Source organism: Globicephala melas, chromosome 11, assembly GCF_963455315.2.
Source record: "Globicephala melas chromosome 11, mGloMel1.2, whole genome shotgun sequence".
Lineage (NCBI taxonomy): Eukaryota > Metazoa > Chordata > Mammalia > Artiodactyla > Delphinidae > Globicephala > Globicephala melas.
Window position 1 is genome coordinate 89,986,259 of NC_083324.2, and position 23,659 is coordinate 90,009,917.

At 40.0% G+C, this 23,659-nt stretch overlaps 1 protein-coding gene across 3 annotated transcripts in view; it reads left to right on the forward strand.

Annotated features, from left to right (window-relative positions):
* ATXN1 (ataxin 1) overlaps positions 1-23,659 on the forward strand; it is a 517,157-nt gene that overhangs the window by 264,412 nt on the left and 229,086 nt on the right. For all 3 annotated transcript variants that reach the window (XM_060308956.1, XM_060308957.1, XM_030881356.2), the window contains exon 3: positions 9,927-10,055. The gene's annotated coding sequence lies outside the window, so the exon portion shown is untranslated. The remainder of the gene's footprint in view (positions 1-9,926; positions 10,056-23,659) is intronic.

Consider the following 23,659-nt stretch of genomic DNA (forward strand, 5'->3'; position numbering starts at 1 on the left):
ATACAGTATTCGTTTTTCTCTTTCTGACTTACTTCACTCTGTATGACAGATTCTAGGTCCATCCACCTCACTACAAATAACCCAATTCCGTTCCTTTTTATGGCTGAGTAATATTCCATTGTATATATGTGCCACATCTTCTTTATCCATTCATCTGTCAATGGACACTTAGGTTGCTTCCGTGTCCTGGCTATTATAAATAGTGCTGCAGGGAACATTGTGGTACATGACTCTTTTTGAATTCTGTTTTTCTCAGGGTATATGCCCAGTAGTGGGATTGCTGAGTCATACGGTAGTTCTATTTTTAGTTTTTTAAGGAACCTCCATACTGTTCTCCATAGTGGCTGTATCAATTTACATTCCCACCAACAGTGTAGGAGGGTTCCCTTTTCTCCACACTCTTTCCAGCATTTATTGTTTGTAGATTTTTTGATGATGGCCCTGCTGACCGGTGTGAGGTGATACCTCATTGTAGTTTTGATTTGCATTTCTGTAATGATTAATGATGTTGAGCATCTTTTCAGCTGAGCATCTTTTCATGCATTTGTTGGCCATCTGTATATCTTCTTTGGAGAAATGTCTGTTTAGGTCTTCTGTCCATTTTTGGATTGGGTTGTTTGTTTTTGTGATATTGAGCTGCATGAGCTGCTTGTATATTTTGAGATTAATCCTTTGTCAGTTGCAGCATTTGCAAATATTTTCTCCCATTCTGAGGGTTGTCTTTTCGTCTTATTTATGGTTTCCTTTGCTGTGTAAAAGCTTTGCAGTTTCATTAGGTCCCATTTGTTTATTTTTGTTTTTATTTCCCTTACTCTAGGAGGTGGGTCAAAAAGGATCTTGCTGTGATTTATGTCACAGAGTGTTCTGCCTATGTTTTCCTCTAAGGGTTTTATAGTATCCGGTCTTAAATTTAGGTCTTTAATCCGTTTTGAGTTTATTTTTGTGTATGCTGTTAGGGTGTGTTCTAATTTCATTCTTTTGAATGTAGCTGTCCATTTTTCCCAGCACCACTTATTGAAGAGGCTGTCTTTTCTCCATTGTATATTCTTGCCTTCTTTGTCAAAGATAAGGTGACTATATGCGCGCACAGGTTTATTTCTGGGCTTTCTATCTTGTTCCATTGATCTGTATTTCTGTTTTTGTGCCAGTACCATACTGTCTTGATTACTGTAGTTTTGTAGTATAGTCTGAAGTCATGGAGCCTGATTCTTCTAGCTGTTTTTCTTTCCCAAGATTGCTTTTGCTAATTGGGGTTTTTGTGTTTCTATAGAAATTGTAAAATTTCTTTTTCTAGTTCTGTGAAAAATGCCATTGGTTATTTGATAGGGATTGCACTGAACCTGTAGATTGCTTTGGGTAGTATAGTAATTTTCACAATATTGATTCTTCCAATCCAGAAGCATGGTATATCTCTTCATCTGTTTATGTTATCTTTGTTTTCTTTCATCAGTGTTTTATAATTTTCTGAATACAGGTCCTCTGTTTCTCTCTTAATATTGAAGGAAATTAAAGAATTATCTCAATTTGCCATACTTTTGTGTAGTTTAAGTTTGTACATGACTTCCTGTTCCAAGTGGGCAGTTTTGGTCCCTGGGACCCTTAGTATTCTAGATCATTCTTTGACACCTTTGGTAGCCACCTTGCTTAAGAATTGAATGATTGGGAAATAAAGCCAAGTGGAGCCTTCAAATCATTTATCCTCAGTCTAGTCTAAGTGGCTAGTTAATGCCCCATTTGAAGGTGGAAAAATAAACATATCTTAGGAAGTAGTTCTCATTTGCTATGTTTAGTGAGGAACAAAATATAAACTCACCAGCGTGAGAGAGAGGTATACGATGTTTATTTCTTTATGAACATTCATAACTTGGGCCAATAAAATAAGAGCACCAGCTTTAGATCACATAGCTCTCCTTGATTTTAAAATGTTTTCACAGTTTAAAAAATGATAGGGTGTATACTACTGGTAGGAGTGTAGATTGGCATAGCCATTTTGGAAAACAATATGGCAGCATTGTGTAAGAGTGAATATTCATATACCATGACCCAATCAATCCATTCCTAGGCAGTACCCCAGAGAAACTTTGCGTATGTGTATTGTTTCTACTGGAAACAGCATTGTTTCTAGTAAAATAATTAAATAAAATGAACACTAGAAACTAAAAATTTTAAAAATCCATTAGTAGAACACTGAAACATTCACACAAGGGATATTATACAGCAGTGAAAATGGACAATCCACAGCTGCTACCAACAGCATAGTTAAATCTTAGAAGCAACATTGGGTGCAAAAAAACTAACCACAGAAGTCTATATATAATAAGATAGAATTATTTATAAAGTTTAGAATCAAGCAAAATTAAATGATATATTTTACGGTATGATACAAAGTTCAGGACTGTGGTTACCTCTGGAGAAGAGGTCGGGGAGAGCTTAGGGAAGTAGCAGATAGGTATATGCATCGTTATTGGTAATGTCTTAAATGAGATGGTACGTTTATGGGTTTTCATTTTATTGCTGTGCGTCATAGATTATATACATGTTGTGTGCATCCTTTTGTAGATTTCAAATTTTGCATAATGCAAAAATTTTTTTTGGATTAAAAAATTTTTTCTAGCTTTATTGAGGTACATTCAGCTCTACGGAAGTTTAGGGTGTACAGCATAATGATTTGACTTTACGTGTATTGTGAAATTATTACCACAATGTTTAGTTAACATTCATCATCTCGTATACATACAAAAAAGAAAAAGAAAGAATTAATTTTTCCTTGTGATGAAAACTCTTAGGATTTACTCTCTTAATAACTTTCATCTGTATCATATAGTCATCAGGCATAGTTATCATGTTGAACATTATTACATTTGTAAAATACAAATATTTTACGGTGATAGCATAAACCAGAATTTCCCCTTGTTGTTCCCATATTCTACCTATTTCCTATCATAGTCCCTTTTTTTTAAAGTAATTTAATTAATTAATTTATTTTTTGGCTGTGTTGGGTCTTCATTGTTGTGCACGGGCTTTCTCTAGTTGTGCTGAGCAAATGCTACTCTTTGTTGTGGTGCACGGGCTTCTCACTGTGGGCTTCTCACAACTCTTGTTGTGGAGCCTGGGCTTTTCACGTGCGGGCTTCAGTAGTTGTGGAGTGCGGGCTCAGAAGTTCTGGCTCGCGGTCTCTAAAGCGCAGGTTCAGTAGTTGTGGTGCATGGGCTTAGTTGCTCTGCGGCATGTGGGATCTTCCTGGAACAGGGCTCGAACCCGTGTCCCCTGCATTGGCAGGTGGATTCTTAACCAGTGCACCACCAGGGAAGTCCCTATAGTCCCTTTTCATAGTCTCCAGTGTCTTGACATTACACATGAGTGTTTAAAAGATGTGGTATGACAGGGAAATCCTTGGGGTCCTTTGGGTGGCTGAGGATATAGGGTGAAGCTGACAGTATCCCCGAAGTGGGATGAGATAGGAGACACAGAAGCCCTCTACTCCTGTTCCTACAGAACGCCTAGAGAATCTTGGGTCATGGAGAAAAGAGAGCCCATTAAATAAGGCTTGGCGTGACCTTCTGGAAACTCCATATTTATTGTCCCAATGGTGATGAATAGTTCCGAATGTGGACAATCAGCTTGGATAGCTTATTAGGAGAAACTTGTTCTTTTGCTGCCCACTGTTCTTTTCTGAGCAGAACGTGGCCTTGAGTGAGGAGGGATTTGGCATGTGTATAATGATGTCATAGGTGATGCAGCCAGGCAAATTATCACAGAGGCTTAATCTTGAAAAATTAAAAGGCTATATGTGAGAGATTGGTCCATGTGGGAATAAGAATGACAATGAAAGTGGAAAACAGATGCCAGGACTGGTGTGGTGCTCCTCTGGGTACCAAAGTTCTCTCCTGCTCAGATGCATCATCACTAAAGTGCTGGCCAGTCTTGGAAGGCGAGGGCAGACGTCTCCGGGGGTCCTCAGCTTACTCTTGAGCAACTGCATAGAGTAATGTGTGGCATGCCCGTGTGGTGGAGGTTGAATCTTCCTCTGGATTTCCATTGAAGGAGTGTGTGGAATCAATACCCAACTGCACGTTTGTCCTGAGAACACCCAGAGGCCCCTGTGTGGCTTGGTATTTTTCAGACTAATTCTCCAAGAGGAAAATGTGCAGAATGTCTGTTTTCTAAAATAGTTTTAGCATCTTTTATGCAATGCTGATGCATCTGGAAGTGAAAATGCTAAGAGTTTCATTTCACTAAAAATGGATTTTTTTTCTTTAACCTTTAACTTTAGATCACAAGCAGTGACATTTTCACCATAGTCTTAAGGGTATCAAAATGTGTGTGTTCGTTGACACATTGAACCAGTCTTTACTGAGAATATTAATGTGCAAAGGAATGTGCAGTTTGTTATGAAAAATGCAGAGACCTGATAATGACTCTTAGGATCTCACAGTGTAGAGAGGGAAATGGCTCATTCATTACATGACAGAACAAATAACAGTATATGTGGAAGCATGTCACAGAGGACGTGACATCTGAGCTGAATCTTAAAGGAAGAGTAACATTTGAATTGGTAAGAAGGGCATTCCCTATTGAGGGACCAGCATAAATAAAGAGGAATTTTGCCTTGTAAATTTCTAAGATTTCACCAGATTTTATGACACAAACACAAGTATCATGATAATGAAATTAATAGGAAATTCAGAGAAATATTATCTAAGTAAATTAAAACTTTTTTTTTTTTTTTTGCTAAATTTGTTTGTCCTACCTTTTCATCTTAATTATGTTGCAAAGCACAATAGATTTGCATTATGTTAAACTGGTTAATAGTTGTGCCCAGTGAATAGAATTATAATTCAGTTTAAAAGTAGTTTAGTATCCTACTGGTAAAACAGTTAAGAATTTAGCATTTAAGTAAATTTAGATAATTTAGAGTTTAGATAAATTTAGACAAATTAGAAGTTTGGGGTTAACAGATACACACTACTATATATAAAATAGGTAAACAACAAGGACCTACTGTATAGCCCAGGGAACTATATTTAATATCTTGTAATAACCTATAATGGAAAAGAATCTGAAAAAGAGTATATATATACACACACACACATATATGTATACGTATAGATGAATCACTTTTCTGTATACCTGAAACTAACACAACATTGTAAATCCATTATACTTCAATTAAAAAAAGAAGTTAGCATTTCTATATTTCCCCTTCGTAACTCTATTACTTCTCAGAAAATGGTCAAGCCCCAATTAGAAATCTAACTTGCTTTGGGTTTTGTCATTTATCACAGAGATAAAGATGAATTGAGAATAGAAATCTCAAAATGCAATAATGATAGTACTTTATATTTCAGTAGCACACAGTATATATAAAATAGTTCAGTATTTGTTATTTAAATTCAGCAAGTGTGCAACAGAAAGAGCAATATAAGACTAAATTATAAGTTTGCTTTGCAGAATAAACTATTGCCAGTATATTCTGCTCAGCTGTGTATTGGTAGCATTTGTAAACAGTTCATTCTTACATTATTTTTCCTAAAAAACCTGTTGCAGAATTATTTTGCTTCTTTCCCCCTCTTTGCAGAGTCTGTTAAATTTTAGCAATTCTAAATCAGAATAGCATCTAATAGACAACACGTGGAATGTGTTGGCTGTTAATTCAAACGTTTTTATGGCATATTCATTAAACAAATACATAATATTTATAAAGTCTGTCCAGTAGTTAAAAGACATGGATGAATATGTATCCCTATCTTGTTTTTTTAGCAAAAGAAATAATTCACAGTAAGCGTTTCTAATTATTTCAGCTAAACGTTTATAGCGTTTGAAAGATAGTATTTGTCGTTTCTATCGTTTAGATTTTATAGATAATTTTTGGACAGAAATGCTTCTTTCGTGTTGAAGTGTCTGTGCCTTTACACACACACTGCAGATTATTGAAACAATAACTTGCCCTTCAGCTGTAGTGAATAAAACTCTCCTTTATCCTTAGTTTGCTGAGGACCTCTCTGATCACCTTTCTGTGGCCTTACAGAGATGCTAATGCTAATTAATGTTTTAATAGGAAAAAATGTTGGCAAATAAAACTGTTAAATTTGAAGCATGAATTATAAATTCACCTTGGTTGCCTTAATGATAATGTTTATAGAGTGCTTCCAGTATGCTGAACTCTGTACTAAGTATTTTACTTATGGAGACTTCCCTGGCGGTCCAGTGGTTAAGACTCGGCGCTTCCACTTCAGGGGGCACGGGTTTGATCCCTGGTTGGGGAACTAAGATCTCGCATGCCGTGCAGCCAAAAAAAAAAAAAAAAATTATTTTTTTACTTATATATAATTTTATATATATATGTAATATATATACTTATATATATTATTATATGTATGATAATATATATACTTATATATTATTTGAATATAAATATTTACATATATATGCTTATATATTATTATATACATATGGTAATATATATACATATATATTATTTAATTTTCCCAACTACTGTGTGAGGTGGGTGTTATTATGCCCATTTTACAGATGAATTTGTAACCATTATGCCTCACAACATTTAATAATAATTTAAATATACTATATTAATAATGTATTGATATTTTAAATATGCAACTCTGGAGCTTTACACATATTTCATATATCTATAAACTTTCTTTTGTTCATTCAACAAATATTTATTTACTGACTATTTATGTGCCAGGCTGCTATGCTAAACTCTGGGGAGAGTGGGATGAGGCAGTACCCACCCCCTCTTGCCTTTAAGGGACTTAGCAATGTACTGGGAGAGATGAACTTGGCCTAAGACACAAGTACAAGAAAATATGATAATTGCTTTAATAGGAGTAGGTACAGGGTATTGTAGGAAAATGGGAGAAGGGGACCTCAGCTCCCCAGAAGGTTTAAGAGAAGTCTTCACAGACAATCAGCCCTAGCTCTGAAACTTGAAGAGTGAGTCTGAGTTTGAAAAGATGATCAGAGAGAAAAGCGCAGAGGGAAAAGAATAGACCAGGGTGTGGGCAGGGGCAGGAGCCGGAGCCAGGCAGGCTTGGTCAGGCAGCTACAGGGATTCAGAGGGGCTGAGTGTCAAGTGCAGCTGAAGGAGGGCCATCGTGGCTGAGGTCAGATCACAAGGAGGCTGGCCTGCTGTTCTAAGGAGGGCGGACCTTGTGCTCTGTGTGTTGAAAAGCCATCAGCAGATTGATTCAACAAACACTCATTAAATTATGATAAGGGATGTCCTTCTCCCCCCCTCCCTCCTCTTCTCATTTATTCATTCAACAGATTTTTAGTGAGTGCCTATAACATGCCTAGCATTGTGTTGAACAATGAGGATAAAAGCATGAGCAAGAATTTGACACAGTTCTGCCTTCCTGGAACTTACTAATTAGTGGGGGAAACAAGCATTCATCGGTGAATTTAGCAAAAAAAAAAAAAGTAAAATTACAAAGGTGACCCGTGTAACAAGGAAGAGAGTGATTCTGTAAAAGCATGTAGTAGGGGGTAGTGACCTGGCCGAGATCAGGAAAGGCTCCCTTGAGGAGAAGAGGACTGAGCTGAAGGAGGAAAGAGTACAAGGTCATTTGATGAAGAAGGTGGGTGATTCGGGGAGACGTCTCAGCAAGGAGGAGATCATGTGCAAAGGGTCTGAGGCCTAGAAGAGCTAGGTACTTTTCAGGAATGAAAAGTAAGGCAGAAGAGCTGCATGCAGGCTGGAAAAGAATGCAAGGGCTGGATCACACTGGGCCCTGGGAGCCATGGTCAGAATCCAAGCTCTGTGGAAAGCCGCTGCAGTGCTTTGGGCGGGTGCTGAGGATGGGCTGTGGGAGAAGGGGCTGTAGGGTGGCAGGGAAGGAAGCAGGGAGACTAAATGGGAGGGCAGCCTGGAGCGAGGTGGTGGTCGGGAGAGAAGGGGAAGGGTGTGTGCTGGTGGCAGACTCAGTGACTGGATGGTTGGGAATGGGGCATAGTTTGGAAAGGACAATGTCAGGGTGATGTCGGTGCCACTGCTGAGCTAGGGAAACATAGGAGGGGGCAGAACCCCCTCTGCTTGGATTCCCGGAAAACCTCAGGAGAGGTGGAGAAAGACATCAAAAGGAATTGAGATTGGAGGTTGGCCTTGAAGAATGAGTAGGCATTTTCTAGTTGGCAAGGAGGGGAAAGGCATGCTAATGAGAGGGAGTGGCAGGCTCAGAGGCACAGAGGCGTAACCAGAATAGTGCAAACAAATAATGGCATCCGCACACAGGTACAAAAGGGAAGTTAATATGTGACCCATAAATAACTGTTGATTTCTTGATACGCTCATGTCTATTTTGTGCGCAGTCATCCTAAGACCTATAGTAGGTAGAGTTTGTAAATAGGTTAAAATGTTTAAGTGTTTTTTTTTTATTCCATGGACATAATATATAGAAATTCCTCTCTTTACTTCCGTATTTTAAAGTAAGGATTCACATATGGCTCTTGATTTTATTATCTGCTTTCTTTCTAATGAAATTTAGCCATTTGGGTAGGACTTCGACTTTAGGTATTTCCTTAGTGTTTTGGCATCTGGATTTGGGATTAATCGACATTTTAAATTTACTGAAATAACTATAAATTTACTCCTGATGGACATATGATCATGTTGATTTCAGTTTAGCTTGGAAACTAAAATCAAAGGACAATCAAATTCAAAAAGAGTTAGTAATGCTAAGAGGTAGGTGACATATTGACTCTGGGGAAAAATAAGGTGACATTGAATTAATATTTAACTTTTTTATAATAAGTACAAGAGTGCTGATAATCAGATCAATTTTGGAGATGTGATAAAGCACTGAAATTATGAGCATAGATTGCGTGAAAGATAATGGCTTAAATACTGCCTTTAACATCTGCTAGCCCTACAAATGCCCAGTTTTCTTGTCAATAAGAGAGATAATAATGATTACTAGCTACCTCACAGGGTGCGGTGGAGGGGAGTATTGTATGTAAAGCATTCGCACAGTGCCAGGAACATAGTCAGTGTTCAGTAAATGTCCGTGATGACTTTGAGTATCAGTGATACTGTGCTTCACCGGAGTCATCAACAGAGGGGCACGTACAGTTTCTAAAGTGAAAGTCAAGGCCTTCCCTGGTGGCGCAGTGATTGAGAATCTGCCTGCTAATGCAGGGGACACGGGTTCGAGCCCTGGTCTGGGAAGATCCCACATGCCGCGGAGCAACTAGGCCCGTGAGCCACAACTACTGAGCCTGCACGTCTGGAGCCTGTGCTCCACAGCAAGAGAGGCCGTGATAGTGAGAGGCCCGTGCGTCGCGATGAAGAGTGGCCCCCGCTTGCTGCAACTGGAGAAAGCCCTCGCACAGAAACGAAGACCCAACACAGCCCCAAATAAATAAATTAATTAATAAAATTAAAAAAAATATAAAGTGAAAGTCAGGCTGTTATGGTAAATACATGTACCGAACTTGCTTACCTTTGTGGCTAGAAAGAATCTTAGAAAGCGTCAGATTCAGTAATGTTTCTGACATTTTCTGGGGAAGAACTAACTGTTTTTCATTTCTCAGAAGTTTTGGGATCAATTAGAGAAAGAGGGGAAGGAATAGGGTTATTTTGATGGTGTTATTCCTAAGGTCAGGAGATGGGCTGGGAACCAACCCCCTGGCAGGCAGAGCCCTCTCATCCTCAGAGGTGAGGACCTGCTGTGTGTCTGCATGCTGAGTTTTTGGTATTCTGAATTGTCTCGCGTGTGTTATCTCTGTGTGTGTGGTGTGGGGTGTGTGTGTGTGTGTGTGTGTGTGTGTGTGTACATGTGTGAGAGAGAGAGATAGGGAGGGAGAGAGATTATGCAAATATGTTTTTCTTCTCTGAGAATTCAGCTAATGTGAATGAAGACCACAGAAAACTGCCTAACTCAGTGGGAATATTGTTTTTGTAATTACAGGTCTAGGCTTTTTGTATTGAGTTTCTCTACTGTCTCCCCTTCTGCTCAAGCAAAATCTGTGTGAAAAGATCTGCTGGGAAGGAGCTGACTGCTTATGATTCTCCATTGTGATGAAAGCACATGGTACAGGTAAATATCTCCGAAATCTTTAACCGAAAATAACTATCATTTGATTGTAAAATCTCTAAGATAGTGGTGGGGATGTTTACATGTCTATTCACACACACACACGCACACACACGGACAACATAAACATACATCTGTAGATTCACGTGTCTTCCATCTGTTTATTCTCTCCATCTCTGTAAAAATGGAACCCTTGCTTTTTTGTGGGAAAGAAATTAACTTCTATTCATTTTGAGCTCACTGACTTGGATGATGAAAAGGCATTAATAAGAAAGGGATAACTCTGATCATTGTGTTTATAAATTCAGCTAGAGAGACTACCCTCAGATGGTAGTGGTGAACAGTGCAACATATGCTATCACCTAACCTTTTTCTTCCTCTCAGCAATGCAATAATGAACATCTTTTCATTACAAGTTATTTATCTACAAATATATAGCATACCACTGAATACATATCCTAAAATACATTTAATTGATCTTCTCTAGTTGGACATTTAAGATGTTTCTAATTTTTTTTTTTTTTTTTTTTGCTTTTATGCTACCAAGAATGTTCTTATGGCTTCATGTTAGTTGCCATTATTAATGGTTTCCTTGGGATACTTCCTTAGCAGTAAATTGCTAAATTTAAGAGTTTTCAAGTTTTAAGACTCTTGCCAAATTACAAATTACAACAAAGACTTGTTGCCAAATTACTTTCCCATAAAGTCAGACCAGTTTATATTTCCAGAGGCGCAGTATATGAGAGACCTACTTCCATATAGTTTTGCCAGTGCTGAGAATTTTGAAAACAAAGAGTCTTTGCCAGTTGATTCTGAGAAATGGTGCCTCTATGTGTCCCTTTTTTGGGTGTGGTGGTTGTGAGGGAGGGGGCATTTATTTTAAATAATACTATTTTGAAGAACCTTTCTTCTGTGGACAGTAGCATGCTTGAAACTTACCAATAGTTAACATTTGAGAAATAATACTAAATCAAGAAGCATGGGGTCCTAGACAACCATGAGATCACATACTTTTTCAATGGAAAACATAATTTTTTATTATTTAATAAGAATGAAAAGGTATTTAATAAAAAGCAGCCATCATTAAACATGGATCTGAAGTTAATATACATGTATGTGTGTGTATATATATATGTACGTATGCAGGTATGTGTATATGTGTGTGTGTATGTATAACACTATATACACGTGTGTGTCTGTATACATACACATATACCCATCGAACATTGGGAGTAGGATGAAATATAATTATGGTCGTACCGTATGATTCAGGGGCTGTGGATCACAGTCGATAAGACAGCAGGTTCCAGACTGCCTCGGCTCAAACTCCAGCTCTGCTCTTTTCTTGAAGTATGACCTTGGGCAAGTTACTATACAGCTCAAAGTCTAAGTTTATAAAATTTAGATAATACTAGTACCCATCTCACAGGGTGTTTTTACAAGGAACTATATGTGAGATCATTTAAAAGTCCTATTCCAAAAGAGTATTTAATGCTATGAGAAGATGGTCACGATCAAAGTAAAAAAAGCAAAGTATGACACTAACCATGGTACAATCCCATTCTTGTAAAACTGTTTTTTCCCTTCTTCCTCCTTTGTTTCATCCTCCTCTGGGATCCAAAAAAGGTATAATATATTTCTGAATGGCTTTTATTAGAATTAATGGAGTAATCCCAGTTCTGGAGAAACTGGCTGACTGAAGTCTGCAAGTCAGAGACCCATTCACCACAGAGCTATGAAGTCAAAACTGTCTATGACACTGACCAGTGGGTCCCTTGGAGCAGCCCTTATGTGAGAACAGAGCCTCATCCCCACCCCCGGCTGCCTGACTCCTGAGATACAGCAAGGACCTTGGATAAGGCCAGCTTCCTGGCCCCTTGGAGCTGCACTGAATCGCTAACGGTCCAGCTCCACACATGAGCTGCCCTGCTAGGCTCATCTTGTTCTCCCATTACTAAATAAGCTTCCTTTCACAAGGGCGAGTCCCTCAACCCTTGAACCACATCATAAGGTTGCTGCAATGTAGAAGGAAAAAGTCAGAGCGTGATTTGGCATCAAGGAGACAAACCCACGGCGACTTGTCTGGCTTCAGCTAATGCTTTTCACCGGAGACTCTGCAAGTCTTGTGTATGTACATTTATTTTGGCCCAAAGTTCCAGTCTAATTTGAACAGCTCTGTACTTTTCAGTAAAAAAGGAACATCTGAATTCCCAATTAAGACAGTTTAGCTTAAGAATTCCTCTTTAGTGGACCATAAATTATTCTCCTCGTAATGATTACGAGGACGCATAAGAAAATGAAACTTGGGCTTATGCACGTACATATGTTATTTCAACAAAATTAATAAGTTCACAAAGGGAGAGAGGACAATGAATGTGTCAGCAAAGATAGGTCAGCAAAAGAGTGCATCGTGTTCTGCCAGACTCCTGCGAGCTTAGGTAGGAAGGCCGAGCATCTCCGTAGTAAGGGCGGTGGTAACAGCGCCATATGGGATGTTTGGTATTTGGATAGCACTTTGATTCCTCCCCAACTACAGAATCAATAGGGACTCAAACAGAGAGGAAGAAAGGATTCTCTAGCTGTGCATGCTGGTGTGCAGATATGCAGACACGTTGATTAGTAGGGGCTTACCAGGATGAAATTTCTTTAGGGAGGCAGAAGAGTGGGGAATATTTAACCACATTTCACAGCACTTTTGGGTTGTCTCCATAACCAGACCATTGTTGCAATCATGTGGGAAAGTTCTCTGCAAGACCAGGCCAAATCATTCTTGAGAACTCAATTCAGAGAGTCCCATAGGACCTTTGGGGTGCCTTTGGGCTTTGCCAGGACAGAGTGAGAGCACAGATTTTGAATTGGAAGAAACCGAGATGATGTCTGTAAATTCTGATCTCATTTAGTCATTCATCCCTCATTTATTCATTCAGAAAATACCTCTTTGGGGGCCACGATGTACTCACACAGTTCTAAACACTGGAGATACGGGATGGGACAAGGTGGACAAGGGCCTGCCCTGATGGAGCTTTCGTTTCTAAGGCAGATACCGGCGGCAGCATCAGAACCTGGTTTGGGTGAACAGGGGAGACGATCTGGACCATTCTAAAAGGAGGTCTAGAGTGCATCTGAAATGAGAGAGTGGAGAAACCAGTGGAGAAAAAGACCTGTTGATCCGGAAGGTGCAGGCAGAAAGAACTAGAGGAGAGGGGCTAGCAGTGAGGTTGTGGTCACTGAAAGCAGGACCAGATTGGGACGTGAAGAAGGTGCCGAGAGAAGACAAGTGTGAAACTTGTCTTGGATGCACGATTGTCGGAGCCCATAAAAATCATGCAGCCCCCGATATCTCAATTTAGGTGATAGAAATAAAGCTTGCTATCGATAATCTGTCTGTTAACAGATTGTGAAATGGGTGTTTTATTCTATGACTGTATAAACATGTGAGACAGGAGAGTGGATGGCTCATGGTATATAGGGTGGTACTTTCTTTTTTCAACCACACACAAAAGAAGAACTGAGGTGGTGGCTTCACCAGAACACATTGACCTTACTCTAACTTTGACTCATGACATCCCTATTCTTACCTTATCCACCATCCTTCACGTTAGAGAGCGAGATTAGTTCTAGGATCAATTTTCCCTTCTGTGGGCAACCACAGTTAACTTTAGTTAACTTTAAACAGATTTAACTTCTGGATCGAAATAGTATCTCCAGTTGTCACCTCTTGGCCTCTTTAGTATTTTGGTACCCTTCCACTCCGCTTGTTTGTGGGATTGTGGTTCTTCTTACCTTCCTCCCTCCACTCCTGGTTGCTTTTAGTGGTCTCTTAAATCATAAAATCCACTTAGAGATTTATTTTATCTCCTTTGACCTTCAACATGGGTTTGGGAAAGGCTACATTTTTGGCTTTGGCTTTACTATCATTGAGGGACCCTTTTCTTCTGTATTATTGCTCCCTAGTCAACTGCTTTATTCTGGGGCTCAAACTTCTACCATATATTTTACTCAAATACTTTTCCTTTCTTTGAGAAGCCCAGTTCGTTTAGTTTAGTTGCCCATCCCACTCCCAACCCATTCCACCCAAGCCCCCAACACACACACTGGGATTTGCAATGTACATTTCCAAGGTTAAGAAAACCCTACTGGTATTCATTAAATCTTTAAAATAGAGATCTTCTCCAAAATCATCTTTTAGCATAAATATGTTCTTCTCTTTTCCACTCTAGTTCCTTCAGTCTGGAGGTAGTCTGCATAACTCATAGCTAGTTTGGGGGAAGGTATTATTTTGAGACACTTTAATGATGTTTTTCATGGCAAAATGAAAAACGTAGAGACAAAGACTCCAGGGTACATAGTGTTTTATATGTAGGCATAGCTTTTCAAAACTGTTTTGGAGTGTATTCGAGTGTCTAAAATAATTTACCAGACTTCTGTATAAAGCATTTTATTCTTTGAAAAATCTTATAAATAATATAATTTACTGTGTCAGTGTGCAAACATTCCCATAGGTCTCTTACCTTTCATGAAATGAGGTAGAATATTTTGTCATCTGACAGTAAAACACATGAGAAAATGGTTGATACCGAAGCCTACTGTTTTATTTATTTAGTTTTCCTTTTCCATGTTGGGGTGCTGAAGCATAATGCTGCAGAGATCTCCTCCCTCCTAATACACTAATGCTGCTCTCAGTGTTGGCAAACTGTACTCTTCAAAGTGTGAGTGATGACTAGAAGTAGAAATATCAAAGTGTCAGTATTCTGTGGTACTTTTTAAATTACTCTTTTTTTCTCTTAGAGTTTATCAAATGAGATGAAGTATTTGAGTATGTTTTCTAAATTCTAGAATATTACCTATTATAGCCGTTGGTGTTATAGTATTTAGAGGTTGAAGGGAACGTGAAGATCATTTAGTCCCCTTTTCCCCCAACTCAGGACCCCCTCAGATATCATTAGTGCCTTTCATTTCACTAGGGTTCAGATAGCGAGTCATTGATTGTTCATTGATTATTGAAAGAACCATTATCACTGTAAGATTTAGAAACAGTATATAGAAATTCGTGGGAGTAGTATACTCTTCTGTTTGAGCTATCAAGAAACAAAAGATGCATGCCTCTAGATGCCAAGCAGTATCAAGGATTATGTCTTTAGATTAAATGAGAAGTATATCATTGATATTTATTTAGATTTTCACTAAGTGTTTTGAGTAAAATTTGGGAAGGTCATTTCTATGACTTGGCAATTTACTCTGCCTCCTGTTTTCTCTTTGGAAGTATTCTTTCTTCTGTATCTTTCATTTTTCTTTTCTTGAAAGTGAGGACAACAGGTCACTGTGAAGATTACATACATAATCAACTTTTAGAACATTTCCTGGCCTGGCACATGGTTGAAGCATCTGCTACTACTAATTCTGCTTTGTTGTTTCTCCCTGCTACTTCACACTCTGTTTTTTCTGGTAGAGATTTTTCTTGAGTATCAAAAATAAATCAATATAACCAAACAAAACAAGAAATGAAGTACTGATATCATATGCTTTAGAAGCTGGGTTTGTGTTTGGTTCCACTGGTGGAGATGTGACCCTCTGAGTGCGTCCATGGCTGAACCCAAGTTCAAGTGGACCTCCCTGGGTCTGGGGATCAGGGGAGAGCTTTGAACAAGGTACTCACTTTGTGCCTCCAAGTTTTATATCTGTAACATGAGCGGACTACTCTCTGAGGCTTCTTCTGCTTCTGAAAGACATCATCATCTTACGTCCTTGATTTTTTTTTTTTTTTTTTTTTGCGGTACGTGGGCCTCCCACTGTTGTGGCCTCTCCCGTTGTGGAGCACAGGCTCCGGACGTGCAGGCTCAGCGGCCATGGCTCACGGGCCTAGCCGCTCCACAGCATGTGGGATCTTCCCAGACCGGGGTACGAACCCGCGTCCCCTGCATCGGCAGGCGGACTCTCAACCCCTGCGCCACCAGGGAAGCCCCATCCTTGATGTTTTAAGGCTTTGAAGTCCCCATAGAAAAGAACCCATGAAAAGTCCCAGCCACCGTTTCTATTCTCTCCATGCATTTGTGTATATATGTGGAGTGTTTTTTGGTTTGTTTCCTCCTTCGTGTTCAGGTGGAGCTAATGACCTGCCCCTCAAGTGATGATGATAAAACAAAACAAAACACTTCTTTCCTGCACCAAGGCAACCCCCTCCAGGTGCTGAAGCTCTTAAGCTAGTATTCACGTGGCACAGAGAGAGCATCACTTCACTTGCCACTGAAATACAGCCATCTCTGGAGTGAAGTTTGGCAGCTGTGTAATAGTCAAGCTGCAGTACTTATACGACAGTTTGGGGAAAGGAGTGAGACAGAAATAGCAGATTCCAAAATAATCCAATTAAAAGAGCTGGGAAAGCAGAGCTGGGCAACAGGAAGGGAGGATGGCATGCCCTAAAGTTGGATTATCTCTGCGGGTTAGACGATGTGGACTTCGGCTCCTGAAGCTTGATGGTGCCCACAGTCAGCAATCTCCTACACACACCAGAGAGGGGGCTTGTCTGATAGCCCATCTGGCTCTAATCTTGTGCGTTTTCTCTCTCTTTTCCCAGTGATCTAATTATCAGGCTGTGTTGGCACATGACTAGATCTGTCTTTCAGAGCCACGTCCTCCTTCTGCCCCCTGCATAGGATGATATCATGGTGTCGTATTTATGACATCAGAATATACTACACTGAGAAGTTGTTACGTTAAAGCACCTTTTTTAAATGGCTCAGGCAGGATGAACTTGCAGATAAGAAAGGACAACCCCTTCCCCCCAAAAAAAGAAAGGACAACCCTACTGTTTAATTCAAAGATCTTGGCAATAACAGTGACTGGGGAGGAAGATTCAAGAAATGTACCTGGTAGACGAATGCAGTTGAATAAAAATGGAGAATTCTTTAAGTTTTCTAGAGTGGAAGTTAGCACTGTGATTAATATTAGAGCAAGATCACGGACGTTGTAGTGGATAAAATTGAAAAATACTAAGCAATGTGCACAACAACAATTTTTTAAAAAAGCTCAGACGGAAGAGTTATCAACACAGAAATAGATCATCAGATAATAGGACAGCAGATCTCTCAAAAGGGAGATTCCAGGGAATAATGGAAGCAGATACTAAAGGAACCAGGGCATTTCAATTTAACCAGAAAAGAGAGAATTTAAAAAATATATAGAGGGAAAACTTAAAAATATGTAGTTTCATTTAGAAGCATATAAAATCTTTAGGTGAGGAGCAGAGTTCGTATAGTCTACTATTATAAAATAGAACCAAAATGAATTTAAGGAAAATTAAATTCATGTTGTGGAAAAAAAAGAGATTTGGTAACAGATTCTGGTTTTGAGTTTCAGTTGTACAATTTATTTGCTTTGTAACCTTGGGGAAATCACTTAAAATCTGAGGGTTTTTTTTTCTAAATCTGTAAAATAGAGATAATTATATCTAACAGGGGTGCTGTGAGGATCAAGTGTAGGAATGCATAAAAAGTGTGTGGTGAATTGTAAGGCCCTCCACATACGTTATTTCTGTAAATATGCACCGTTTTTATGGAGAAGTTCTTAGGACAGTGATCGCCTGTGTGTTTGAGGATAACCTAGAGGACCGGTCACATAGAGGAAAAATCTATTGTGAATAATTTTAAAATATACGTGAATTTTTTTTTCAGCTCCTCGCTTTTCTGGCCCGGAAATTCTTCTATGTTTATGGGATTTTTCTAAAAATTTTCCAGCCAGCTCTGTCTGTTAACAGAGTTGTCGACTATCTGTTGAGCTAGAAACCCCATGATTTTATAGTAAATATTGCTTCTGAGTAAACCTTGAATAACAGATTAAAAAAAGAATGTTGTCTTGTTTTATCTAATAATCCTCATTTCAGAAGGTTTAGGCAGAAATAGGAGGGGGTCTGTGCAAGGGACAAGAGTCAAATAAGTAAGATGCTAAATGATGAAGACTTTGCAACAGAAAAGGTGAAGCACAGTAAATCTCTGCAAAGTGTGGGCTGGTGTGGTGAAATTCTCTTTATGCAGCAGCCCATCTGTCTCATTAGCTTCTGTGTTTCTTTTTTTTTTTTTTTTGCGGTACGCGGGCCTCTCACTGCTGTGGCCTCTCCCATTGCGGAGCGCAGGCTCTGGACGCGCAGGCTCAGCGGCCATGGCTCACGGGCCCAGCCGCTCCGCGGCATGTGGGATCTTCCCGGACCGGGGCACGAACCCGCGTCCCCTGCATCGGCAGGCGGACTCCCAACCATTGCGCCACCAGGGAAGCCCCTAGCTTCTGTGTTTCTTAATCACAGACTCCATGAAGTGTCTACTTGGCTTTTTTTTTTTTTTTTTTGTAGTATTTTATCTTAATCTCCTACAAAAGTTAATGAAAGGAAATCAACTGGATTAGATGCTGTTTGTGTGTATTCCCATGCAAGTCGGGGACTGCAACAAGCTCTATTTATAAGTGGATACTAACATGGGGGCCAGTCCGTATGCATATGAGTGTATTTGCATGTTGCACTTATGAATATGTGTGCATTTGTGTGGATATCCACAGATATAGCACATATGTGCATGTGTTGTATGTACCCTCCCATGGAAAAGACACATTGACGTTAATTAGAAAGGGTGATATGAAATAGTGAAAGTAGAATTCCTTTCGGCAGCATTTACTGTTAGAATTAAAGTGCTTGATGTAACATTGTGTGTGCAGGAGAGTTTGCTTATTCCTCCTTTAGAACAGTAGTAGGAGTTAAATATTAACAGATTTAAGTGTCAATAAGGGTCTAAAAATACACATTCTCTATTGTGTGCAGGTCTTGCGATACAGACGTGTCTCTGCTTGCTTGGAATTCAAAATGCTTCGGATAAAGAATATTGCAGAGTGAAATTTGTGGCAGAAAATGTGCCCGATTGTTTGTTTGTTATTTCTGAGGGTGTTTGCAGGGCTGAACTATCACATGTAGAAAAGAACAGCTTTGTTTGCAAAATACAGTAGGAGCAGTACAAGAAAATTGAATTAAGTCAAGAAACTTAGGGAGTCCATCTTTGATTGATGATGCTTCTCATTTGCTCTTCATTATTCCCTGTGAAGGAATAAAAACTATGAAATTGGATTTGAAAACTGGATTAAGACAAATGGCCTCTCAGATTTTTTTTTTACCTAAACCGTTTGCAAATTTTCTAGTAAAGCACATAGTCACTATATAAAGAGTCTATGTTTACTACATTAAATCTTCCTAAAAAGTGTGCCCTTGAGGTGTTGGATTTTAGGAATTATAGTTTAGAAGATGGAGAGGCAGAGTGTACCCGCTAACTGTATGATAGTATTGTCTCTAGATATTTTATATGCCCACTATTTTTATAGAGTGAACAGTGGAATAAAAAGGGAAACAAAATGCTGTTTTTCTTAAGAAGGTCTTTCCTGCCTGCCTGTCACCCTACGTTTTCTTCTCCAGGTAGAATTTACAGTGTTGCCATTTGACCCATCACCGTACAGGTTTCCCTGCTATCCGAAAGTAGAGTGTTCCTGTGAAACCTTTCGTAAGCCGAAATGGCTTAAAGCGAAGAAGCAATGACTTTAGGACACATCTTGCTAACGGCTGCACAAAACAAATGGAGATAAAGCCCAGATGCTCACAGACACAGTTCAAGCCTGTGGTGTCTTGATGCTGAGATGCTTACTGTAGTTCCAGGAAGGAGCTTGGTGGTGCTACTTTTCTGCTGGGGGTGTGCGCTGCCACTGTAACGGCTGCTGCAAAACCAGTGCTAAAACCATTTCCCCTTTTCACCTGTTTTCATAAAAGCCAAAATCCTCTTCAGATTTCTTTCCATTAGCAAAAATAGGTGCTGGTGTAGGTCTTTTGTAAAAGCAAAGTGCCACGAAGTGAACTTTTGAAAACGGGAGCATACGTGTGCTCTCCACATACTTCTATCAAGGACGTCTAGACACTCACATGAATTTCTATTAACTAGGCTGTTAACATATTGAAAAAAGGAACTGTTTTTTGTGTGTGTGTGTGTGGTACACGGGCCTGTCACTGCCGTGGCCTCTCCTGCCGCAGAGCACAGGCTACAGACGTGCAGGCTCAGCGGCCATGGCTCACGGGCCCAGCCGCTCCGCGGCATGTGGGATCCTCCCAGACCGGGGCACGAACCCGTGTCCCCCGCATCGGCAGGCGGACTCCCAACCACTGCGCCACCAGGGAAGCCCAAGGAACTGTTTTATTTGTTGTCAGTCTAGCACCCAGGACAAGGCCCTAAACATCAGTTGTTTAATGAATGACTCGATCAATCAATGAATCAGACACCTACTTTTCAAAAATGTCAGCGTTCTTTAAAGATCAGGAAGGATTGAGGAATGGCCACAGATTGGAAGAGATGAAAGAGACATGGCAACTAAATGCAAGGTGAAATCCGAGATTGGATCCTGAAACAGAGGAAGACATTAGTGGAAAAACTGGTGACATCCTAGTACATTCTATAGTTTAGTTAGCAGTACTGACCAAGGTTAATTTTCTAGTTTTGATCGTTGTTCTTCAGTTATGTAAGATGTTGACTTACGGGGAAGCTGGATGAAGGGTACAAAGGAACACTCCTGCTTTTGCAGCTCTCTGTAAATCAAAAATTATCTTTATGAAAATCTTGCTGAAGGGTGCAATGCCAATCCACGAGAAGGAAGTACAGAGCCATACATGACAGTGTACAGCTAAGAACTTGTGATGGAGGGGCCAGCTCTGGGCTGAGTGGGTATTGAGGGGAAGGAGAGGCGGCTGGGGACTGAAGTGGCCAGGAAGAGTTTCATTCGAGAAGGAAAACCTGATTGGCACCTTGAAAGGAGGGCTAGATATGATGGGTGGGGCACACTGAGAAGTTGTTCTGGCTGCAGGGACAGCAGGGACAAAGGCACGAGGGAGGGATGCAGGTGACCTGTGTGGCTGAGTGATGTGTGTATTTTTGCTGGAGATCAGTGTGAAAGAAAGTTGGGCAGCTTTGGGGAAGATGGGAGGATCATTAAGACCTGGCAGAGGAGTTTGAAGTTAATAGGGCAGGTGATGCAGAGTTGCAAGTTCTTGTTCAAGGAAATGACTCAGTGACACGATATATATATATCGTGCAACGAACGCATATATATATATATATATATATGCAGTTGGTGACAGGATATCCAGGGTGGCTGGAGTTGGGAAAGATGGAGGTCGGAGGGTTAAGAGTTAGAAGTAGGTAATGAGAGCCTATTCATTTGAGGCCTAGGTTGGGAAGGATGGGGGGTCAGAAAAGGAAGAGCAAGCAACATATCCAAAAACCTTTGAGGAGGTAGAATCATAGAATGTAGTGATTGATGAATATGGGAATGGAGGGGGAGTCGTCGATGAAAATCCCTGGGTCAAGCTTACAGACAGGTGGTGCTGATGTCAGTAACTGAAGTCCTTCATTCTGCAGATATTTGAGTGCCTGCATTGGAGAATTATGTATTCTAGGTGAAGAAGGAGGGGTAAATAGGGTATAAACACAATGTCTGCCTACAATGAGACTTGGAGCAGGAAGGTCCATGGCTTGAGCTGGACTGAATGAATTTATACGTTACCAGGGCAGACCCAGCGAAGCGGTCCCTGTCTTCCAAGTAAAAAGAAGGGAGAGGATTATTCTATTTTTTAATAGCAGCCATGAACAGAGGTATTTTTCAAGTTGGCATTTCTCTCTGCTTGATAAAGATGTCAAGCCTACTGTTCAGACTCAATTCACAGAAAACCTCTCTATCAAATCACCATTTTATTGAGGAAAAGCCCACACATACTCCTTTAACTGCGCCAAGGTAGAGGTCCCTGGGTCCCAGGGGTCCCAGACATAAAAGCTAAAATACCATAAAAGCACAATGAACTTTATGGAAGAAGAAATAGAAAAGGGCGGCTTGTGTGCTTAATTGAAGCTCCTTATCTTCAGGCTCTGTGTCTTTTTCACTTGTTGCTATAATGAGTGGGCTCATATTGAATGCTCTTCTGGTTGGGTTTAGTCACGTCATTCTTCTCTTCTCGGGCTTGTCCCTCAACCTGTGTAATTTAGGAAAGAGTTTCGGTAGCGTTCATTTCCTTATTTTCCTCGGTTATTACACACATGTCCACAGATAGCTCAAAGATGACACTATTTTTCTATCTCTGCAGCAAGCTGGTGCCCTCCAAATCAGCAGTTGTGACCTGTTACCCCTACAGTCGGGAGTTAGTCTTGGGGCTTGGGTAACATCAGGGTGGGGGCACAATCGGCGGTGTCTTTCCCTTGTGCATACTTGGACTTACACATTTGATCATGGCTGGCAGTCATCAGATTTGTGTCTTAAAGGAAGGTCTCTGAAGGTTTCCATTCCTCTCTTAGTCAACATTTCAAGTTATGTTTCTAACATAACCTTCTTTGATAGCAATCAGGGATTAGGCTAAATATATACTTTATTGACAATAGGCAACTGAAGAGAAGGTTAACCTCTTTTATGATTAACTATAAATGGAAGTTGCTTGATATTCTTGAAAAAACATAAAATTGTGGTTCTGATTCAAGCCCAGAATTGAGTATCACTTTTACAGCACGTAAACTTAATTTTCAAATACCTTTTTAACAATGAGAACTCTCCATGGAATGTGAGTTTGCCTACGGTGGGTTTAAAACATGGTTTAAATGGCAGTGTGTTTCATAATATGAATAGATGTTTTGTGGAGAATGTAAAAAGAAATGACATCTTTTGTAGAGTGGACTTTGGCAATGGCAGAACACTCTGGAAAGTGACTACGGGGCCCCCTTTGTGGGCCTGCTGTGGAGGCACATATGTTCAAAGTGGCAGGATAAAGAAGCTTTTTATGTCCTTTTTAGCTAATGTATTGACTTCAGGATTTTTTCGTAGGGAACTTATTTCAAAATTGTAATTGTAGAGACTTCCCTGGCGGTCCAGTGGTTAAGACTTCGCCTTCCAATGCAGGGGGTGTGGATTCGACCCCTGGTCGGGGAGCTAGGATCCCACATGCCTCGCAGCCAAAAAAAAAAAAAAAAAAAAGAAAAGAGAAAAAAACCAAAACATAAAACAGAAGCAGTATTGTAACAAATTCAATAAAGACTTTAAAAATGGTCCACATCAAAAAAAATCTTTAAAAACATTGTAATCGTAGTCAATGGTTCTATGTAAAGATTCCATAGAAAAATACTTACTTTGTCCAGTGGGTCTTTCCATAGCCCCATAGAGGCCAGTCACTTTTCTTCCCTTCTCAGAGCGCCTGAAGCTTTTGAGTGCATTTACCACAGTGAGTGACTCGTTTTCTTTTGGCAGCAGAAGTGGAAGTCATATGCTGACCTCGGAGCACCATTTTGAACTTACTCTCAAAAAAGTTGCAAGGTAATGGCAGATGGAATCTCTGCTCTGTAACCCTCAGGCGAGTTCCATAAGGATTGGGAAATCCATCAGGTCATCCTTTGTCAAAGAGGTGGTGCACACACATCAAACAGGTTAATTCATTATTTCTTAAGACGCCACGTGGGAAGCGCATGACCATTCAACCTCGTGGGCCTTTCAGAGATGCAACAAAGAGATGAGGGTGGAAAGTGCCAGAAGGTTGCTGCTGGAGGGAGTAAGGATAGAAA